Source organism: Vulpes lagopus, chromosome 4 (genome assembly GCF_018345385.1).
Source record: "Vulpes lagopus strain Blue_001 chromosome 4, ASM1834538v1, whole genome shotgun sequence".
Classification (NCBI taxonomy): domain Eukaryota; kingdom Metazoa; phylum Chordata; class Mammalia; order Carnivora; family Canidae; genus Vulpes; species Vulpes lagopus.
Window position 1 is genome coordinate 117,171,233 of NC_054827.1, and position 21,902 is coordinate 117,193,134.

Consider the following 21,902-nt stretch of genomic DNA (forward strand, 5'->3'; position numbering starts at 1 on the left):
GGCCCACGAAATGGCCATCTCTGTGGGGGGGACAAAGCTTTCAAAGCTCCTCCAGTGACTCTGTCGTGCAGCCAGGTGGAGATCCACTGCTGTGGACACACTCACACACACACACACACATACACACACACACACACACACACACAATGTCAAGGGGGCTGGAAGCTTCTCCGCATGTCACAGGGGAGGCAGGTGGCGATCGCAAAGGCTCAGGCCGGGCAGCGAGAAGGCAGAGGGCTGGAGGTCTGAACCCAGATGCCCGCTCCTCCTCCCTCCTTTTCTTGCACCGCACGCAGCCCTATCTCACGTCTGCCAACGTGGGGCCCGCGAGGCCCAGAAGGAGCCGGGGTGACCAGTGTGGATTGTGGTCCGGTCACGGGAAAGCAACGAGAGCTAGCAGAATATGCCATCCTGCAACTTTGTGTTTTGCATAGGGATTATTTTGAGCTGATTGTTTTTAAGAAACATGGTGACACTGGAGGATCTCTGGATTCTAGTCTCCGGAGAATAGAAGCTGCTCTTTTGTGAGGCAGATTTACATCTCTAAGGGACATCTCCATCTGTAAGGGTGTCCCCCGGCCCCTAACACCCAGGGGAAGATGACTACATCTCCAGAATCTCTATGCTGGAGAAGGCTCAGACTTTCATCTGCATAACAAACCTTACCCTGTTGACTCTCAGGCCACCCGGGGAGTTTTACTCGGTTTTCCTAGGTTTCTCCCATATACATGGATGAGGTCTCATGTAATTAAGCATCTGTTGGTTTTTCTCTTGCTAATGTATCTTTTGTAATAGGGGGTCTCAGCCACAGAATCTAACGGGTGGAGGCGGATTACTGCCCCCACCCCACAGGAACATGGTCCCACATCGGAGCCTAGGTGTCCTGGGTGGGCGTCCTGACAGGGGGGCCAAGCTGGGAGAGACAGCAGGAGGTTGGGAGGCAGACACCGCCGCATCCCGCTGCCTTCTCTACATGCTGGGCTCATTTAGATGTTGGAAAACTGGACCTACTCCTCACACAAATAGGGAGTCCAATAGGTGGCTCAGGCTTGCCTTTGGCTGTGACCCACCTCACTTCTTTTTTTAAAGCATAATGGAACCAAAGGGGACAGAACTTTGGTTTTTCTGATACCTGGAGATGGCTGGCTCAGGGGAAGTCATGCTGGCTGCAGAGACAGTCCCCAAGTTCTGACCCCAGCAAAATGCTCCTGGCTCCTTTGTTGCAAACCCAATGGAGGAACTCTTTTCTTGAGGGCCAAATGCACCCAAACAGACTGGGGCCACTTACAAAAATAGCACCTTAATTTGGGAGGGGTCGGGAGACTGTATAGACCAGGGTAGGATGTGTTTTGCAACCCTCACTGCACCTTTTAATCACCTGAGTCCCACCTGATAAATTAGTATGATGGTTTAATTGGTTTGGGCTGTAGGTGGGGCATCAGAACTTTAAGAAACTTCCCTTTAAAAAATGTCTTTCATATATGTAAGTGTATTGTGCATGTGTGCGAATGCACATAGTACACACATGTATACACATATACATATATTCAATACAAATGGAATCGTACTACATGTATATACTATTTATTTTTAAATTTGTGTTTTTTGACCTTATCAAGTAATATTATTCCACAGACATTTCTGTGTCAGTAGGTACTCATTTATAGGACTATTTTTTTTTTAAAGATTTTATTTATTCAGGAAAGACACAGGGAGAGAGAGGCAGAGACACAGGGAGAGGGAGAAGCAGGTTCCCTGCAAGGAGTTCAATGTGGGACTCGATCCCAGGACCCCAGGCTCACGACCTGAGCCAAAGACAGATGCTCAACCACTGAGCCACCCAGGCATCCCTATTTAGACATTTTAAATGTATTATTGCATTAAGTCTAAATAGTATATTTAGTATATTTTAAGCATATTGTTTAGAAATCTCAATGCCTAAAAAGTATTTCATCTTGTGGATTTGCAATAATTTATTTAATGTCATTCTTCTGTTAGGTCTATGGGTTCCTTTAACTTCTCGTTAACTTCTTCACTACCATAAATAACACTCTAATACACAATCCATTACACAATCTATTTTGTGCCATTAATAATTATTTACTGAGAATCAATGGTTATTATCCTGATAACTTTGTCAACATGATTGGAAAATAGCATTTCGATATTGACTTTCATTCCTTTTTAAAAATGCATTGACAGAAAGGAACATTTGTGTATGTGCATGACTCTATTTGGTTTTGTTTTACAATTCGTAGGCTTTTCTCTGAATTGCTTCTTTGAGCCTTTTGTCTCCCGTATCCTAGGGGGGAACCTTGGCTTTCCAGATGTGCCTTGCTTCTTAGTTTGGTATCTGCCCCAATCTTCTTTCAGAACCTGATAAGCACATTTTGGATGACATTCTAGAACTTCCAGGTGCATCTTGATGAAACCCTCAGACCTGATGTTCCATAAGCAGGGTTGGTCCTGGAAGTGCCCTAGGAGGTTAGAGGCTGGAGACTGGAGGATGGAAGCAGTTGCTGGCTGGAGGCTGGAGGCTGGAGACTAGAGGCTGGAGGCTAGAGCCTGGAGGCTGGAGGCTGGAGACTAGAGGCTGGAGGCTAGAGCCTGGAGGCTGGAGGCTGGAGTCTGGAGGTTAGAGACTGGAGGCTGGAGGCTGGAGGCTGGAGGCTGGAAGCTAGAGCCAGATGCTGGCAAGAAGATTTTCCCATTTCCCTCTTCTCTCCTCCTTTCAGTTTCCCTCTAATGCCTCCTTTCAGCAAAACCTAAAAAGCAGCCATCTGGCCAGGGGGTCTGGAAAATGCAATTTGCAATGCTCCAGCCCCAGCCCAGGAAGCAGCACATGGAAGGGGGCGACACGGAGGTGCGGTACACAGGGGATACAGCTTCCTCCTGGTTTCTCTCTCCCATCTGTCTCATCTGCCTCCCTTGGCTCCTGACCCTCTGGCTGTGCCTCTCGCGGGGGTGGCCCATCCCAGTACAGGGGACCTCCTCCACGCAGGATCCGCTGCCTCGTGCTGCGATGCGCCTCCTCCTGTGCGCTAACCACTCACCGGTGCCCTCCCACGGCCTGGCGGACGCCTGGTTTGGGAACAAGGCTTCACCTAGGCCCACCACGTCTGTGTAACTCCAATGGCAAAATGACACGTACCAAACTGGAAACGAAATATTTCTCACTCTGCGGGACAGAGCGAGGCCAGTGACTCGGCCTGCAGAGAACTCTCACGGGGTAACATTCAACTCCCTCACATGGGACTGTTGTGTTACATGCGCACAATTGCGGCCTCCCTCCTCCTGCTGAGTCTCTGCACCGTGGTCACTCCTGCCACAGAGCAAGGGCCACAGGCCACTCTGTCACCGAGAACAGCAGACGTGTGCTGACACCCGTCAGGTTCTCCTCCGGGACACACCGGGCATTTGCTCATGTGGAAATCAAGCTGCCGTCTGGAGCCCCGTGGATTTCCAGTGCCACCTGCGTCTTCTGTGCACCGGTTCATCTGTCCCCAGTCCTCGCTCTGTCTGGGATCCAGCAACCTGCCCTGAGATCCAGAAACCAAGGATGGGAAGCACCCCAGCCAGCCTCGCGCCCAGTTCACGGGAGCGTCCCCTGACGGGCAGCCTTGGGGACTGCTCACCAGGCGTCTAGAAGGTTCCTGCAGGGCACAGCTTCCCACGATAAACTGGACCCGCCCTGGTCCCAGCATGTCCAGGAGCGGAACCAAAGGAACCATCGGGTAGGAATTGTCAGAGCCTGGGGAACTCCTGCTCGGCCCTGGCATATGCCCTCCTCTCTCCTTGCTCCTGGGGACATGCTCGACGCTGGCCTCCTGAACCCTTTTAGTCCAAACTGCTTACTGCTGCTGACTCTTCACTTCAGATTCCTTTTCTGTCTTTTGCTTTCTCTTCCAGACTCAACCTTGGGCTTTCCCTTGCTTCCATGCCCACCTTGCCCAGCCTGCCCCCAACCCCGTCATTTACTGGGGCTACTCTGACCTGCAGAGCAACCTCTTTCTTAAGGCCTTCATCCCCTTTCCCGGGTTGGCCCTGCTCGAGTCCCAGAGGTTTTCCCTGACTGTTTCAGGTTTTTGCCAGAGGAGCCTGAAGAGTAATTTTGAACGAGAGGGTTTGCCTGGGTGGGGCTGAGGGTGATGTCTCTCCACCAGGCCCTACAGCAGGAAGCGATGGGAGGTAGGACCCAACTCTGCAGAGCCCTGTTCCCCAGCCCATCACCTGCCACCCTGTCCCAGCATCCAGCCACAGGTGCTCTGGGAGGTCTGAGGGTGCCAGGGGACCTTGTCCCACCACTGAGAATGCTCCCCAGAACACATGGCCTTCCTCCAGATTCCCAAGCACCTGTTGGAGCCGTAAGGTCAACAGCCCTGACTCTTGGCCCCTTGGCTGCTCTCTGATGCCTTTCCCAGAAGCGGCCCAGGAGATTTGCTGTGAAACCTGTCATAGAAAGCATCACATGACAAAACCCATTTAGAACTCAGTGCCAGAGAAGGTCTCGTTCAAATAGGGAAAGAGAAGCTGGGCATCTCTGCCTTTCTAACAATAGGAGTGAGAAGAACAGTCTTTCCCTCCCTAGGATGCGCCGAGCAGGAATAATGATAGATTTGAAAGAGCCCCAGCACCAGCCTCATGGTCCCTTCACTAACCCAGGGGGCCTTTCTGCTGCAGCCCCACCCCCACCCCGCCAGCTGCTGATGGGGCCCAGTCTCTGTGGGACAGCGGATCATGGGGAGTACCAGCCACCACGGAGCCTGGGGACAGGAAGGGTATAGGACAGGGAAGGGGAGAAGCTACCATCAGCACCAGCTACAAGCCGGATTGCAGAAAACCTGAACAAGCACACCTTTCATTCACTCGGGGAACGGCTGAATGAGTGAGAGAAGGCATAAGTGAATCTGCATTTGCAGGATCATTTGCAGGGTCAGTTTTCTCCGAGCTCACGCTCTGCCCGCGGTGGGTGGACATGGGGTCATTTCTGTCTCTGTTTCACCATATCTGGCCCTGGGAGGCTCCACACTCTCTCCCAGCTGGTCATTTGGGGCCTCCAGCCCCACATCCCCTCCTCCATGCACTGCCCTGTATGGCAGGAGGCTGGGACCCTGAGATGTTGCACCTGGTTCCAGTCTGTCCCTGATGGGAGGGGACACTGGAAGGAGACAGGAAAGAGAGAGGAAGGGTAGCGTCCCCACCCCCACCCTGAGGCCTGCTCCCCGAGCTGAGGGAGGCTGGGAGTCCTGGTCGCACTCAGGCCGCACTGGCCAACAGCAGCAGTGGGCCGCACCGTGTCTGCCACAAGATGCTGGGTGGGGCGGGGGCTCCTGCTGGGGCTGGGTCAGGGCCAGTGGGGGTGTGGAGGGGGCCTGGCTGGGTGCCTGCCCCCAACAGCTGCAGCAGGGGTGCAGACCCCCATGGCAGAGGTCCATGAGCCCGGGCCTCGTGTGTCATGCACCCAGACAGCCGACTCCAGGGAAGCCCCGCGGCCCTGTTAGCTCTCTGGCTAAGGGGCATCCCCCTGTGCTCCCCCGCCCCACCTCGCATCTGCTCCTCTGGCCTTTCCACTTCCCTCCGTTTGGATCACACACAGCACTTAGGCTTCCCTGAGGCATGCAGACTGACATACCCTCCGTCTGGGCCTCGGGGACAGCACCACGTGCCCGCTTGGACATGACTCTCGCATAGTCTGCAGCTGAATATGACGGCCACCGGGATTCTGTGTGTCTGCTTCGAGGGACAGTGGGTGCCTCTCCAGAGCCGCCACACCGTCATCAGCCTGCTTCCGCTGGCAGGGCGGGGAGGTTCTAACTGTCCCGGTGGCCACGGTGACCAGGTTTGACCTACCTCCACCTATGGCCCCAGGATCGGAGACACAGTCACCCAGAACTCCAGTCAGGGACCGGCCGTGAGGCGAGGTGTCCAGGTCCCACTCAGAGGCGACGCGGCCTGGGAGGCCTGCCCCTCTGACGCCCACACACAGCCACGGGGTCCGGGTCACACCCAGCTGTAGTTGTTAGATGACCTTGCTTAGGATGTTTGTTACAAACACGTGTTCCCCTGATAGTCTCGTGAGCGTCCAGATTCTTCTGGTATTTGGAGAATACTGAGCCTTAGGAGGTGAGATCTGTTCGCCGCCTGCCTGCTGCCCCAGGCTCCCCTGTGCGGCCCTGCCACAACCCTCAAGCTGGCCCTGGGCTTTCAGATCGCAGGTTGCTGCTGAAGCTGGACTGCAAATGTGTTTAGGAAACCATGCAGGTTTCCTAAAGATTGGAAGGTTCCCCTCCCCAAAATCCAGATTTTCAGCGTATCTGAAAAAACAAAACAAAACCCCAAAGCTCTGGCAGCCCTGGGCCAGCACCCCACATACGGCAACATTGGTCTAGAGCTGAGCTGCCTCGGGGTGGGATTTGAACGGGAAGGGCCAACTGCTCAGGTGAGCACCGGGTCACCTCCTGGGTCCTTGTCCTTTGCTTTAGCTCCCTGGTCTGCAGAGAGACACGTAAGTTTGCAGCATGATGCTGCCCCAGCGTATGGATGAGCTGCCCTCTCCCGCTGGCGGCTGCCGGGAGCTGTCTTTCTAGAAAATAATGGTCCCCAAACTTGGCTGCACATTAGAATCACCTGCAGATGGTTTTTTTTTTTTTTTTTTTTTGGTTTTTTTGTTTTTGTCCAGCCACACCGCAGATCCCTTAGGTCACAGTCTGTGGGGAGGCAGCTGGGGGGACACAGGCGGTGGTGTGCGGGTCAGTGTTTAACACCAGGCTCCCTGGTAGGGGTGGGGACCCGGTTCCGCAGCGCTTGCTGCCCCCAGTGTTGTAAGTTCTATCAGGACTGCTTTCACTGAATGCAGAGCCAGGGAGAGATGCTCAGTGGTTAACCATTCCGCCGATAAAAACAGATGTAAATGATCTCAAGATTATAGATAATAGTAAAACACAGTAAGGTAATTTGGAGGTGATGAGTTTTGAATACTAATTATTTTTAATAACTGTAAGTTTGTATCTAATCTCATTTTAAGTGATGGCTGTGTTAAAAACCTGGACCTGGCTCACAGATCTCCTGAGATTTTAAAAATCAGCTCTTGGGGATCCCTGGGTGGCACAGTGGTTTAGCGCCTGCCTTTGGCCCAGGGCGTGATCCTGGAGACCCAGGATTGAATCCCACGTCGGGCTCCCGGTGCATGGAGCCTGCTTCTCCCTCTGCCTGTGTCTCTGCCTCTCTCTCTGTGTGTGTGACTATCATAAATAAATAAAAAAAATAAAAAATAAAAAAAATAAAAAAAAATAAAAATCAGCTCTTGTGAGCTGATGGGAACTGGTTCCAGTCCACTAGCAGGACAGGCATCATTATTTAATTTAATTTAATTAATTAATTTTAAAAAGGTTTTATTTATTCATGAGAGGCAGACAGAGAGAGAGGCAGAGACACAGGCAGAGGGAGAAGCAGGCTCCATGCAGGGAGCCCGACGTGGGACTTGATCCTGGGTCTCCAGGATCACGCCCTGGGCTGAAGGCGGCGCTAAACTGCTGAGCCACCCGGGCGGCCCGGCATCATTATTTTAGGGGAAATTCCCAGTTGAGCCCAAAGTTTAGATAAATTTGGAATCCACCGCTTTAGAACAATGGTCCTCAAACTTGAATTGGCGTCAGGATTGCCTGTAAGGCTCAGGGGAAAGCGGATTGCTGCCTCCACTCCTACTCCCAGTTTCTGACTCAGTATGCCCACTTTACGGTGGGGAGTTCTCCGGAAATGTTCGTGCTGCTGGTCCAGGGACCACGCTGTGATTACAGACATGGTTAGGCTCCGTAGGCAGCACAAGCCAGGTTGGTGGCAATCCGACGCCTCACCCCTTCTGGCAGTGGGGGCAGGTGTAGTAAATGGAGAATGCCACCAACCTGAGGACGCTGCCAGCCCCTCCTCCAGCACATGCACCCCCGTCTGGCTCTCAGGGTACCAGGGACAGGGGAGCAGGGAGCATGCAGCAGAGTTTCTGCTCCCTCTGGGTGAGCCCTACACCTGCCCCCGTCGCCATGGAGATAAAATACTGGTGGGCTGGGATCTGGAGGAATGAGCACCGAGGTACCCAATTCCTGAGGCCTCATGCCCAGGGAAGGCTAAGGGAAACCAGAGGCATTTTCCTCTTCAGCCCCTTACCAGGTGTAAGAGAAGCTGGTGATCATTTCTGCTGTATCAGGTAAGAAGAGGAGGAGGAGGGTTCATCAGGTCACAAATAGACAAAATGATGCTGGATCTAGTATCTAGGGGTCTGGTCCAATGTGACCTCCCTGAAGACAGGAGCTGCATGTTAGTGCCCTGCTCGAGGTGGCGGGGGCTGCAGAGAGCCCAGCAGGATGCAGGAACACTGGCCCACGAGGAAACCCAGATCGCATCCCAGAGCTGGATGGAGCCTTCTGTCCAGGGTCTGGGTTCTCCTCATCCACAGCAGGATGGGAGACAGTAGTGATGGTGGTGGGCTTCTGCCCATCACTGGCCAGCCAGCGCCTGCATCAGTAAAACAGAGGCGGCACAACTGGGTCCATCAGCAGGGCAGGTTGAGGTTCCAGTGATCTGAATCCTCCAGAAGTACTTGGCACAGTGACTGGCACAGGATAAATGTCTGCTCTTGTGACTCGGTCATTTGGGAAGAGGACGGAGATTGGCACCCCTGCCACACCCCGGGGGCTGGAGTATCTGGAGCTGAATGTAAGGAGCAGGGACCTTGGCCTCCCAGGGACCCTCACAATGGGTACTGGCCCCACATCCTGCCACAGAATCATGCTGTGCTCCTATACAGGAGCAGCATATAAAACAAAACAAAACAAAACAAAACAAAACAAAACAAAACAAAGAGATCCTAAGAGAAATCCAGGTTTTAAAAATGCTTCTGTATCCCTGCGGATGAGTCTTCTGTAAGCACATGAGCGTGGTGACAAAGCATAAAGAAGAGTGACAGAGACCTCATAACTGTGATTATTCACAGCAACTCAGAAGGTTCACAGGGTGGAGGATGAGTGGATAAGAAAAAGGTAAATGAGTCACTAGGGAAATATTTGCAACTTTATGACAAAAGAGTACGGGATTTAAAATCCTTAATATGTAAAGGATTCTCATGAACAAATAGGAGAGAAAAGGAACACCCCCAAGACAAATGGGCAAACACTGCGAACAGACGATTCACACATATAAAATACACATGGTCCATAAACATTAAAAATGAAGTCAAATTTCATTGACTATCAAAGGAACGCAAGTTGACGCACCCAAGAAAAGACATTTTGCTTATTGAATTAAGGACTGAAAATAGGCCAGTTAGATGTGAAGGGTACAAGGAAGTAGTACCCTTCACGTTCTAGTACTAGGAGTAAAAAGAGGCACAAACTCTTTTTCCTTAATTAAGACATAATTCACGTACCCCTAAACTCATTCTGATGAAGGGTACAGTTTTGTATGTTCACAACATTGCATGTCCATCACTAAGATCTGATTCCGGAACATCATCATTCCAGATAAACCCCCAATACCCACTAACAGCTCCTCCCTCCTCCAACTCCCTCCTCCCCCAGTTCCCACAACCACAAATCTTCTTTCTTTATCCATGGATTTGCCTGTTCTGGACATCATAGATATTTGAAATCAACAATATGTTGCCTTTTGTGACTGGCTTCTTTCACTGAACATCAATAATGATTTTGGGGTTCATCCATGTTGGAACATGTGTCAGCACTTCATTCCTTTTCATGGCCCAATAATGTTTTGTTGTACCAATATTAATACTTTCTATTTGTTCATTTTTCAGTTGGTGGGCATCTGGGTTGTTTCCACTGTTTGGCTATTATGAATAATGCTGCTCCGAACATTCACGTACCAGTTTTTGTGTTTTAAAAAAAGTTTGGGATCCCTGGGTCGCGCAGCGGTTTAGCGCCTCCCTTTGGCCCAGGGCACGATCCTGGAGACCCGGGATCAAATCCCACGTCAGGCTCCCAGTGCATGGAGCCTGCTTCTCCCTCTGCCTGTGTCTCTGCCTCTCTCTGTGTGTCTCTCATGAATAAATTAATAAAATCTTTAAACAATAAAAAAGCAAGAAAAAAAGTTTCTGTGTGAGTATATATTTTCCATTCTCTCGGGTATATAACTAGGGGTAGAATTACTGATTTGTGTGATAATTCTGTGTCTCAACCTTTTGAGGAACTGTCCACTGGTTTTCTCAAGTGGCTGTGCCATTTCATTTCCCCACAGCAGTATGTGACAGTTCCAGTCTCCACATCTTTGCCAACGCTTACATCTTTTAGATTAGAGCCATCCTAGTGGGTGTGAAGTGGTATCTCATGGTTTGGGGTTGTAGTCCTCTAATAGCTAATAATGTTGAGGCTCTTTTCATATGCGAGGTATACCCCTTTTTTTTTTAAAGATTTTATTTATTCATTCATGAGAGACACAGAGAGAGAGAGAGAGAGAGAGGCAGAGAAACAGGCAGAGGGAGAAGCAGGCTCTACACAGGAAGCCTGATGCGGGACTCGATCCTGGGACTCCAGGATCACGACCTGAGCCAAAGGCAGATGCTCAACCCCTGAGCCACCCCGGCTTCCCGAGATAAATCCTTTTCGAAGAATTTGGCATTATGTCTCAAAAACCATTAAATGTGCATATAATTCTATCCTAATTCTTGATTCTAGAATTTATTCCAAGAAATAATTATAGATGGCCAAGACATTTACCTGAAATGATGTGATATAAAGGAGCAAGCAGTTTAGAAATAAAAGTCCAACTGCAGTATTATTGATTAAATAAGTGATAGTCTATGCATAAAATGAAAATACAATAAAATAATTCAAGGGGTGCCTGGCTGGCTTAGGGGAGCATGAGATTCTTGATCTTGGGGTTGTGAGTTCAAGCCCCACATTGAGTATAGAGCTTACTTAAGAAAAATAATTCTGTAAAAAAGAATTCTGTAGAAGACTAGAGATATGAAAATATATAGTTGGAAAATCTATAGGCTATACAACATGATAGTCTTAATTTTATTTAAAAGTAAATAAATAAATAAATAAAAATAAATAAGTATATGGAAAAAAAATGTAAAAATGTATGCCAGAATGCTAATGATGGTTATGGATAGGTTTTCTGTTGTTGTTAACAGTTTTTTTTGTTGTTGTTGTTGTTAACAGTTTTTTAAAAGATTTTTATTTATTTTTTCTTTTTATTTTTCTTTTTTAAAGATTTATTTATTTTAGAGAGAGAGAAAGTGCACAAGCAGGGGGAGTGGCAGAGGCAAAGGGAGAAGCAGGCTTCCTGCCGAGCAGAGAGCCTGATGTGGGACTCAATCCTAGGACCCCAAAGTCATGACCTGAGCCAAAGGCAGATGCTCAAACAACCAAGCCACTCATGAGCCCCAAGATTTTTATTTATTTAGTTGCGGGGAGCGGAGCACAAGCAGGAGGAGAGGCAGAGGGAAAGGGAGAAGCAGACTCCCAGCTGAGCAAGGAGTTAGATATGGGGCTTGATCCTAGGACCCTGAGATCATGACCTGAGCCAAAGGCAGACACTTCACCAGTTGAGTCACCCAGGTGCCCCATTAACAGCTTTTTGAGATATAATTCACATACCACAAAATTCATCTATTTAAAATCTGCAATTCAATAATCTGAGTATATCCAGTTGTGCAACCATTAGTACAAACTATTTTATTTTATTTATTTTTAAAGATTTTATTTATTTATTCATGAGAGACTCAGAGAGAGAGAGAGACAGAGACATAGGCAGAGGGAGAAGAGGCTCCATGTAGGAAGTCTGATGTGGGACTTGATCCCAAGACCCTGGGATCACGCCCTGAACCAAAGGCAAATGCTCAACCACTGAACCACCCAGGCGCCCCTAGTACAATCAATTTTAGAATATTTTCATCACCCTCAAAAGAAATCCTGTACCAATCGGCAGTCACTCTTCATTTTCCACCTGTCCTCCCCAACCCCAGCCCTACCTAGACTAGACAAGCAGTAATCAGCTTTGTCTCTCCAGATTTGTCTATGCTGTACATTTTATGCAAATGAACTCACACAATATGTGGTCTTTTGTGTCTGGCTTCTTTCACTTAGAATAATGCTCTCTGTGTTCATCCGTGTTGTAGCTTCACTCTGCACTTCTTCATTCCTTTTATGACTAAATAATATTATATTGTATATAGATAGATCACATAATTGTATTTACTCATTCATCAGTTGATTAAAATTTGGGTTATTTCCACTTTCAGCTATTATGAATAATGCTGCTGTGAACATTCATGTATAAGTTTTGTGTGGACATATGTTTGCATTTCTCTTGAGTGTGTTCCTAGGAGTGGAACTGCTGGGTCCTATGGTAACTCTGCGTCTTTTGAGGAACTGCCACACTGCGTTTCTAAGTCTATACCATTTTATAATCCCACCAACAGTGTATAGGGGTTTTGTTTTAGCTCTTACATTTGATCTTTGATCCATGTCAACTTTTGGATCTGGTGTGAGGTAGGGGTCCAACTTTTGCTTTTGCATGTGGCTATACAGCTGTCCATCCCCATTTGGTCTTGGCACTCTTGTGGAAAACCAATTGGCTGTAAGTGTGAGGGCATATTTCTGGACTCCCGGTTCTATTTTATTGTCCTATGTGTCTATTCAGAGGCTGGTAACACACTGGTTTCTTCAGTATTATAGTTTTAGAGTGACTTTAAAATTGAGAAGTATGAGGTTTTCACTTTTGCTCTTTTTAAAAATGCTTTGGCTATGGGATGCCTTCATGGCTCAGTGGTTGAGTGCCTTTGGCCCAGGTCATGATCTGAGGGTCCTGGGATCGAGTCCCACATTGGGCTGCCTGCAGGAAGCCTGCTTCTCCCTCTGCCTGTGTCTCTGCTTCTCTCTGTGTGTCTCTCATGATTAAACAAATAAAATCTCAAAAAAAAAAAAGCTTTGTCTAGGGGCACCTGGCTGGCTCAGTCCACAGAGCATGTGACTCTTGATCTCAGGGCTATGAGTTTAAGCCCCATGTGGGGTATGGAGACAACTTAAACATAAAAAATCTTTAAAAGTTCCATGAGTTCCATAAATTCCCAAATAAATTTTAGAATTGGCTTGTCAATTTCCGTAAATAAGTTGACTGAGATTTTAACAATCATGGCATCAAATCTATAGATCACTTTGTACTGATTCAATCTATATGGCCATCCTAACAATTATTAAGTGTTCTAGTCCATGAGCATGAGACACTTTTGATTTATCTAGGTCTTCTACACTTTCAACAATTTTTGATGGTTTTTGAAGTATAAGTTTTGTACTTCTTTTGTTAATGGATAATATGTTCTTGCAATGAAATATATATCACATAAAACTTACCACTTCATCTATTTTTAAATGTGCAGCTCAGATGTTATTAAATCCATTTGCCTTGCTGCACATCCATCTCCAGAACTGCATTTTCCCAGAGTGAAGTTCTGTGTGCATTAAACAGTAACTTAATTGCTGTATCTATTAATTTGATGACTCTTGTTACCTCCTTAAGCGAAGTCATACAATAGTTTTCTCTTTATTTTCGTTTATTTCTTTTTTTAAAGATTTTATTTATTCATGAGAGACAGAGAGAGAGGCAGAGACACAGGAAGAGGGAGAAGCAGGCTCCATGCAGGGAGCCCCATGTGTGACTCGATCCAGGTACTCCAGGATCTCACTCTGAGCCAAAGGCAGACACTTAACCGCTAAGTGACCCAGACGTCCCTATTTTTAGTTTATTTCAATAGCACATTGTCTTCAAAGTTCCTCTGTGTTGCAGCAGGTGCCAGAGCTCCTTCCTTTTTAAGGTTGAATAGTATTCCTTTGCATATATATCACATGTTTATCTGTTCATCTTCGTGTGAACACTTGAGTTGTTTCCACTTTTTGACTATTGTGAGTAATGCTACTATGAACATGGGTGTGCACATATCTGTTCGAGTCCCTGGTTTCAATGCTTTTGAATATATGCCTAGAAGTAGAATGTATGGATCACATGGTGATTCTATGTTTAATTGTTTGAGGAATAGATCATCTTAATTCATTATTGTCTATTAGTTTTTATGCTTTTTGATATTTACTATATAACCAATAAAATATTTGTAAGAATGAATTATGTGTTGTAAATGGACATATATCTGGAAGCCCTTTAACATTTTCCATAATTTGTGAACTAATATATATTTACAATGGAGCAAATGTGTGGCTCATATAATCACTTTGCTGACAACTTGGAAGCTTGTCATGCCTTCCTCAAATTTGTGGGTCAGAACATGGCTGACATAAGTACTCTGGGTTGTTTTTGTTTTCTGAGCAGTAAGATTTGACTCGTGTCTGCTCTACATCTCTCACTCCACTTTCCTGCCATAGTGCCTGGGGAGATTTATACCCATTCCTGGGAATGGAACAGTGAAGGAGAGTTCATTGACCTATTGGCCAGTGACCCCAACTGTGTGGTCTTCCTTTTTCCAAGCAGCTCATAAAATGGGGGAAAAATGAGGTCAACCAAGCTGCTTTGACAAACAAGCCAACATGCAAACAGAAACAAGAGCCTTGGGACTTTCCTAAGACAAACAAAGGATTTGAGAGAAATAACAATATTTAGCAGAACTCAAAACTCCCACTTCCAGATTAAGAAAAACAATTTGTTACAAACAACTTAAGATTTAAAGGTAGCTCTGTTTTTTACGAAAACTATCACAATACTAAAAGTTACTTCGACTGAGGTTAAGAAATGTTTGTAAGATTGAAAAATGCCTGTTTTTAGCTCAGAGAAGATCTACTGTGTCTTCAACTGATTCAACTCAAGGCCTGTTCCAACTCCCGGTTTACTCTAGCTTCCCCAATGCCTAGCTTCCCAGTAAGCTGTTCCTAAACCTTCTTGTCTTTTCTTAATCATACTTCCTCCACTAGGAAATTAATTTTCAGGCATTTTCCCTTTTGCAGTCATGAGTCAAAGCTCAAGACAGCTGTCAGATATTCCTCTTGTGCAAGCCAAGCCTTCCAAGGAGTGACACTGCAAAGTTAAGACGCAAACGGATGTGATGAGGCAGCAGATGTTGGGCTTGGCATGGCCATGGGCAGAGGATTGGGGCTGCAGAGGAAGAAACCATGCAGAGACAGGATGCACTTTATCTCCAGAGGAGTCATCCAAGATATACATTCCACAGAGTCTGGAGGCCATAGTCCTTGGCAGACCATATGGTCCAGAGTCTCTCACCATGGCTGACAGTGAGGATCAGTAAACATTCTAGACCCAATGGTCTGAAAACTATGGCATGTGGGTCAAATATGATCCCTTGCCTTTTTTTGTATGGTTGTCAAGCTACAAATGATTTTTAAATTTTTAAACATTTGAGAAACATAGGTAATGTTTTTGAAAAATTGTATAAAAATTGTAGAAAATTCAAATTTCAGTGTCTGAAATTAGTTTTGTTGATCACTGTACCCATTCCTCTATGACTGCTTTCTTATTATAGTGGAGGAGTAGAACTGTGTCAGAAACTGTATGGCCCCCAAAGCCTAAAATATTTACTCTCTGGACTTTGTTATCTCTGTTTTAAGTTCTTTTTCACAAAACCCAGCAGCAACAAAAGAGAGAGGGCCAGGGGAAGGAGGAGCCAAGCCATGACCATCACTTCCAAGATGAGGAACCTAGCCTTGCTAGATAGGAATGGGGTTTGGGAACCACTGGTTAGGTCTGACCACTATGTTTCCATGAAGGCTACTCTGGATGTAGTGAGAGGACGGGAAGACCCAGTGACTGTCCCCCTTGAATCTGTGTTGTAGCTTCTCTCCCTGAGAGGGCCCTTCCTCATCACTCTGTGTCTCTGGACCACCATTATGAAAGTAGTTATTCCTATTTTAGTCCAAGTGGAGAAAAACAACTCAAGTCCATGAATTTGGATGTTGGTTTAAGAAGGACCTTATGTGGAGAAGCAGCAGTTCTGGGCACTGTGACCAGTCCCCTCTCTATGTCCAGCTTCTGTGCTTCCCCCCCTCCCCCCCCGTCTGGTCCCACAGGGCTCAGTCCTGTGTCCTGCTGCAGCTCAGGGTTGGGGGCATTGTTTTCAGACACTTCGAAGATGGTTCTGTTGGGCCCTAGGGCTCAAATATAGTACGAATAGGTGGAGCAGTAGTAGATTTGGACTCAACATGAAGAAGACTTTGCTCACAGCTTTTTCTGAGTAGAGCTGGGACAAGCTGCCTTAGGAGGCAATGGGCTTGCTGCTTTTAGCAGGAATGCTGACAGTAGTTAGAAAGATGGTGTATTAGATGACTCGATGCTAGAATTATATGACTCAGAGAACTTGTGGGTCAAGGGGCAGAGTGAGAGGACTCAGGAATTGCACACGGTAGCCAAGAGCATGGTCTTTGAAGTCAAAGCAGAAGTAAGTTCATATCACTGCTCTGTCACTTGGGACCCTTTGGTAGAAGTAGTCCAGATGAGGTCCAGCTTCCACATCTGTAAACTGTGGATTGGGATCATGATGTCACTGGGACACTGAGCGATACATGACAGCACATTTAGTGTCAACAAGTGGTAGCTGTTGTCGAACATGGTAAGAAACCGGATTGCCTTGTATATCAACTGAGTCCAAAACTTGGTAGGAAAAATTCTGTTTTTGTTTTTTTGTTTTAACTTCCTCAATTTCAAAAGCATTTGAGGGCAGGGAAGAAAGGAAATGAAGAAATACGTAATACAACTCCCTGGGATTATATGTCAGCCTTCAGGCAGGAGAGGGTGACTGTCCCACGTGTGTATCTCCCTGGGGTCAATGACATCAATGTGCACTTCATCAGGACTGTTGCATCTCATCGGGCATCTCTCCCCAGGACTCAAACGGCTCCAGCAAGAAAGAGAGATGCTCGTCAGTTGCCAAGTTGGCAATATGTTACAGATGATGGTTGGCAAGGGATTTGGGAATCAAAGAACATCACATTAATTTGTTTTTATATTTTTCCTAAATGTTTTACAAAACCATTAATCAAGAAACCCGGTTTGGCTGAAAAACAAATGTCAGTGGTGAGTAACGAATACCAGCTTCCGTCATCTCTGCCCTTTTCTGGGAGTTTCTGAATTCTGGACTCACTGGCTTAACAGTGTAGCTACGAATAAGGAAAAGTTCTATAAACTGCAGAGTCTCTAGGTTGCTTTGTGGACATCCGGTAAATGACGAGCTGAGCCCACCTCTAGAGGAGCGTCAGACAGGTCACCTCAGTGTCTTCTGCTGGAATGCAAATTTTTTGAACTGAATTTTAGTTCAGTTTCCCTATGGGGTGCCTAGCACAGTATGACACATTGAGGATACAGAGGTGAAGGGGACATGGTCATTGCCCCTTAAGGGGACCGTCCGGTGGGAAATACCCTGGCTACTTTCATGTGTCGTAGTAACTGCATGTATGAGTGTCCAGCTGGAATGCCCCGCACAGGCCAGGGGGCCAGAGAAGGCTTCCAGGACGGGTCACTCCCAAGCTGAGTTTTAAAGGGTCATTAATTAAGGGATGGGCCTCAGAAACAGAGCTGCTGCATGGTCAAAGGCATGACCCGGTGAACCTGCAGAAGGAGCTGAGTGAAGTGCAGTGGGTGAGGGGGGAATAGCTGGGGGTGGAGGTGGGGTGATGAGTGGGGTCCTAAGAGCAGGCCTCAAGGGCCATGTAAAAGAGCACGGACTCCTGGGGGGAGGGGACAGTTGGCGGAGCCAGAAAAGGCTCTAAGAGGAGATGTGGGTAAATTGGATTTGTGCATGTAAATAGCTGCTTTGTGAGCCACAGTGTGGACCATGAGCTAGCAGGGAATGGCCGAGGGCTCCTAGTCGGCCAAGGGACTCCTCCTCTCCCTCTGTGGTGCTCTCCGTCTGCCTGGGGTCACGTCCTCATGGGGGTCACTCCATGTTTGCCGACCTTGTTGGACATTGCAGTGCAGGCCCACGTGTCCTGGAGTGGTGCGGGCAGCCAAGCCGTGGGTGTGCGTGTGTGCGTGCATGCGTGCATGTGTGTGTGAAAAGGGGCTTCCCACTGACCTCGACAATGACCGGGAGACCAAGCTGCCTGAATGGCCCTGCAAAATGAAGTCAAACGTGAGTCATTCGCATGTTGAATTCAAGAGGCCCTCGTTCACGTCTGCAGGCGAGGACACGTTGCCTCCACCCCCGAGCATACTGGGTCTTGGTCAAATGCAGCAGTCGCGGTGCTGTCCGTGAGAGAGGGGGCACGTGCTTCATCGCCAGGGCTGGTGGAAGAGGGGGGCACATGGAGGGCAGGAGGTGGGTTCCGGGGTGCGCCCGGCATCTCCCGCAGGCATCAGCTCCCTGCATCCGCAGAGCAGCACTATGGTGTTCTCTTGTCCACCTGAAGACATGGGGTTCAAGAACGAGGAGTAGGGAACACCCGGGAGCCCCAAGAGCCACGCTCCTGGGGCATCTGGGATTCTCACTGCTCCCGCTCTGCCCGTGGGAGGAGAGGCAGGGAGCAGCCCCCATGGAGGCAGAACCGCGGTTCCATCATTCCAGCGCTCCCGGCCTCTTGCCCAGTGGGCAGTGGTCCCCAAAGGCGTCGGCATCCTCACCCCCAGGACCCACAAATATGTTACCTTCCCTGGAAAAAGATACCTTGTAGGTGTGATGTAAAGATCCTGAGAGGGAAGAGTGTCCTGGACACCCGGGTGGGCCCAGGGGATTCACAGAGTCCTATAGGAGGGGGCCAGGAGGACCAGGACCCGCAGTAGACGTGGACGGGAATTAAGAGGTTAGCCTTTTTCGAGGAAGGGGTTCGGGAGCAGAGGAACGCAAATGGCCCCCAGGAACTGAAAAGGCGAGGAAGAGACTCTCCCCAGACCCTCTCCAAGGAACCAGCCTGTTGACACCCTGATTTTAACCCAGTGGGACTGCTTTTGGACTTCCGACCTCTGGAAAGATGCGAGATAAGTGTGCATTGTTTCAAGCCACTGCATTTATGGTCGTTTGTTACAGTCGCCATTGGGACCTCACACATTTAGAAACATATTCCAACCCAGCTCTGCTGGCTCAAAGTATCTTAGAAAAAATCTATTTAGGAAAAGCTTATGGAACCAATGGTACCTTCATTCTTTTGAATAAATATCCTCAGTGATCGCATGACTGTGATTAAATTCAGCAAATGTTCATTGAACACCTCCTTTCCCTTCAGGTAGCTCCTCGTCTGGGGAGGGAGCAGACATAAGTCCATAGATCTCAGGAGTCAGGCAAAAAATGTACATTCTTGAAGGTTCTCAGTGCAGGGAAGGGTGGAGAATTGGAGATGTCTCCTGCGTCAGGATGGTTGTGGCTGGTTGGCACTCAGCTTGGATGCGGAATGGGGGGAGGGGTGCCGGGCTGGGTGGAGCAATGGCTTGGAAGTACATTTAGTGCCGAGGACTGGGTTGTGTTGTCCCAGATTCCTTGGTGAAGGCCGAGCCACAGGGTGACTGTACTTAAGAGAGAGAGAGAGCGCCCTGGGGATGCAGTCAAGATTGAACGAGGTCGTAAGAGTGGGGCCCCAACCCAGCAGGACTTGTGTCCACTTTGGAAAAGGAAGAGAAGCCGGGGAGCTCTCTCCCTGCACACACAGAGGGAGGGGTGAGGGTGTTGCGGGGATGTGGGTTTTGCAAGCAAACCGGGATCCAGGACTAGTCCCGCCGCCCTGGTGCCCTTGGACACCCAGCCCCCAGACAGTGAGAAATCCAGCTCTGCTGTGGAAGCCACCCCAGGAGTGGCGGTCCCTTAGGACAGCCAGAGGCGAGAACACAGTATCAGGGCTGATGGGGAGGAGGAGCAAAGGCTGGGGCCCCTCGGCACAACCACAACGGCTCAGAGGTTTGACCAGAACTTTGGAGAAAATCCCAAGTCCTTCAGAGGTCAACCCAATGGAGGGTACTAGTGAGGCGCTGGGTGGGGGCATTTCGGGTCAATGCTGAGTGCTCCTGTTCTTCTTCTTCTTCTTCTTCTTTTTTTAAAGATATTTATTTATTTATTTATTTATTTATTTATTTATTTATTTATTTATGAGAGACACACAGAGAGAGAGAGGCAGAGACACAGGGAGAGGGAGAAGCAGGCTCCATGCAGGGAGCCTGACGCGGGACTCCATCCTGGTTTCCAGGATCACGCCCTGGGCTGCAGGCAGCACCAAACCGCTGAGCCACCGGGCTGCCCTGAGTGCTCCTGTTCTTAAGGCAGGTCCGACACAAGTGGGCCGAGCCGGCAGCCTGAGATCTCTGGAGCACAATGGAAAGGGTTCTCATTTCTTCCTCCCACAGGAGAGTGGTGGGGTGAGCAAGGTGCTCTTCATTCGTTGGGGCTGTCTTGGGGGGGAGGGCAGTGTGGAAGACAGGGGCCCACTGCTTCCAGACCCCTGTGCCTCCCCACTCCTTGAGGGGGAATGCCCTTTCCTATTAGCCCCTGGCCGGGGGTGCTGGTCCTGGGGTGTTGGGCTGACCCCCTTCCTTGACAGCCCTCATACTATAATCCAAACATGGTCTGGGAGATACTGAGACACAAAGGGAGAAGCAGGGACCCAGGTCCTGCCTTGCTTTCTCCGCTTCCCAGAAGGACCTGGCCCTGGATTCGTCTGCATGGGCTCCAGGGCCGTGGGTCCCACACTTTGGTTTGGTGATAACACACCAGCCAGATTTCCTCCAAGGCTGGAAATCTGAGGGAGTGTCTGGCACTCAGCTCCACGGTGGGGCAGCCAGGAGAATACGGGGTCACAGTCCGGGGAAAGCACCTCTTTCTTCCTTCTGGAGGCACAGCTCGGACTTCTCATCAGCCTCGTAAGCCAGACTAGAGACCTGGCCCCTAACTCCCAGCCACACCTCCCTGGTGTTACTCCTTGGTCGGATGGGCACACTCCACATGCCCCTGCAGCCAAAACAGATAAATGATTTGAATTCTTGGCTCTCTGCACACACGCTCCTGTTTCACGCTTCCTGTTTCATGTGGATTAGTTGCAGTGGCCGCCAGGCAGCTCCTCGCTTCTCAGTTCCCGCTGTTGCAATGACAGCGCACTAGACATGTGCAGCCACACGTCCTCTGCATGCGAACACAGCTTTATTTCCGGGGACTGGCCTCAGCCCAGTTCCACAGATGGTAGGAAAACCGTTCCTTCTCTCAGTTTGGCTTTAACCGTATCTTTAGATCCAGACTGAGACCCCCCCCCCCCCCCCCCCCCCCCCGTGTCAGCTTTCCCACAGTGGCCTAATTCCCAAGGTCCAAAGTGCTGCCTGCTCGGGCCATTCTCATGCATGTTGCTGTGTTGAAGCTTGGTGTACCTGGCATTGGACCCTGGGGGCTGGCATGCGCTGCTGATGTACACGGCCCCAGTTTTGGTCACAAGGGTTCTATACTCCCCATATCATCTTGTTCTGACCTCACACCTCTGAGAGCCACCAGCTTCCTCAGCATTTCTGCAATCCCCTTAGGTCAGAGGGGCTCTTGCACTTCCTCAGCACCAGCCTGACCACTGCTGGCCTTCCATTTCGGTGTTGAGCTGCTTCACTATGAAGGCGGCACAAGCCCTTCTGGCCTGGGATGCACACAAACAGCCGGGACTGTCGCCACACCAGGGCCGGTGTTCTGAGAGATCACAGCATGGGTACCCCAGGCTTGCCCATCCTGAGTCTCCTCTCTGGTCTGCTAGACCATCTCTTACTTCCCTTTGGGTGAGCAGGGCAGGAAAAATCACTTCCTCTGTACTTTTCTAGATCCTTGACTGAGACCCCTGAGCCCCCTTAATAAAAAGCCAGATTCATAGGAGAAAAATACATTTTGTTTCTATGTATGTATGGGAGCCCCATGAAGATGTGAGACTCAGAGAAGTGGCCAGAGCAGGAAACTTTTATACCTTTTAGACAAAGAAACAATAAGTTTG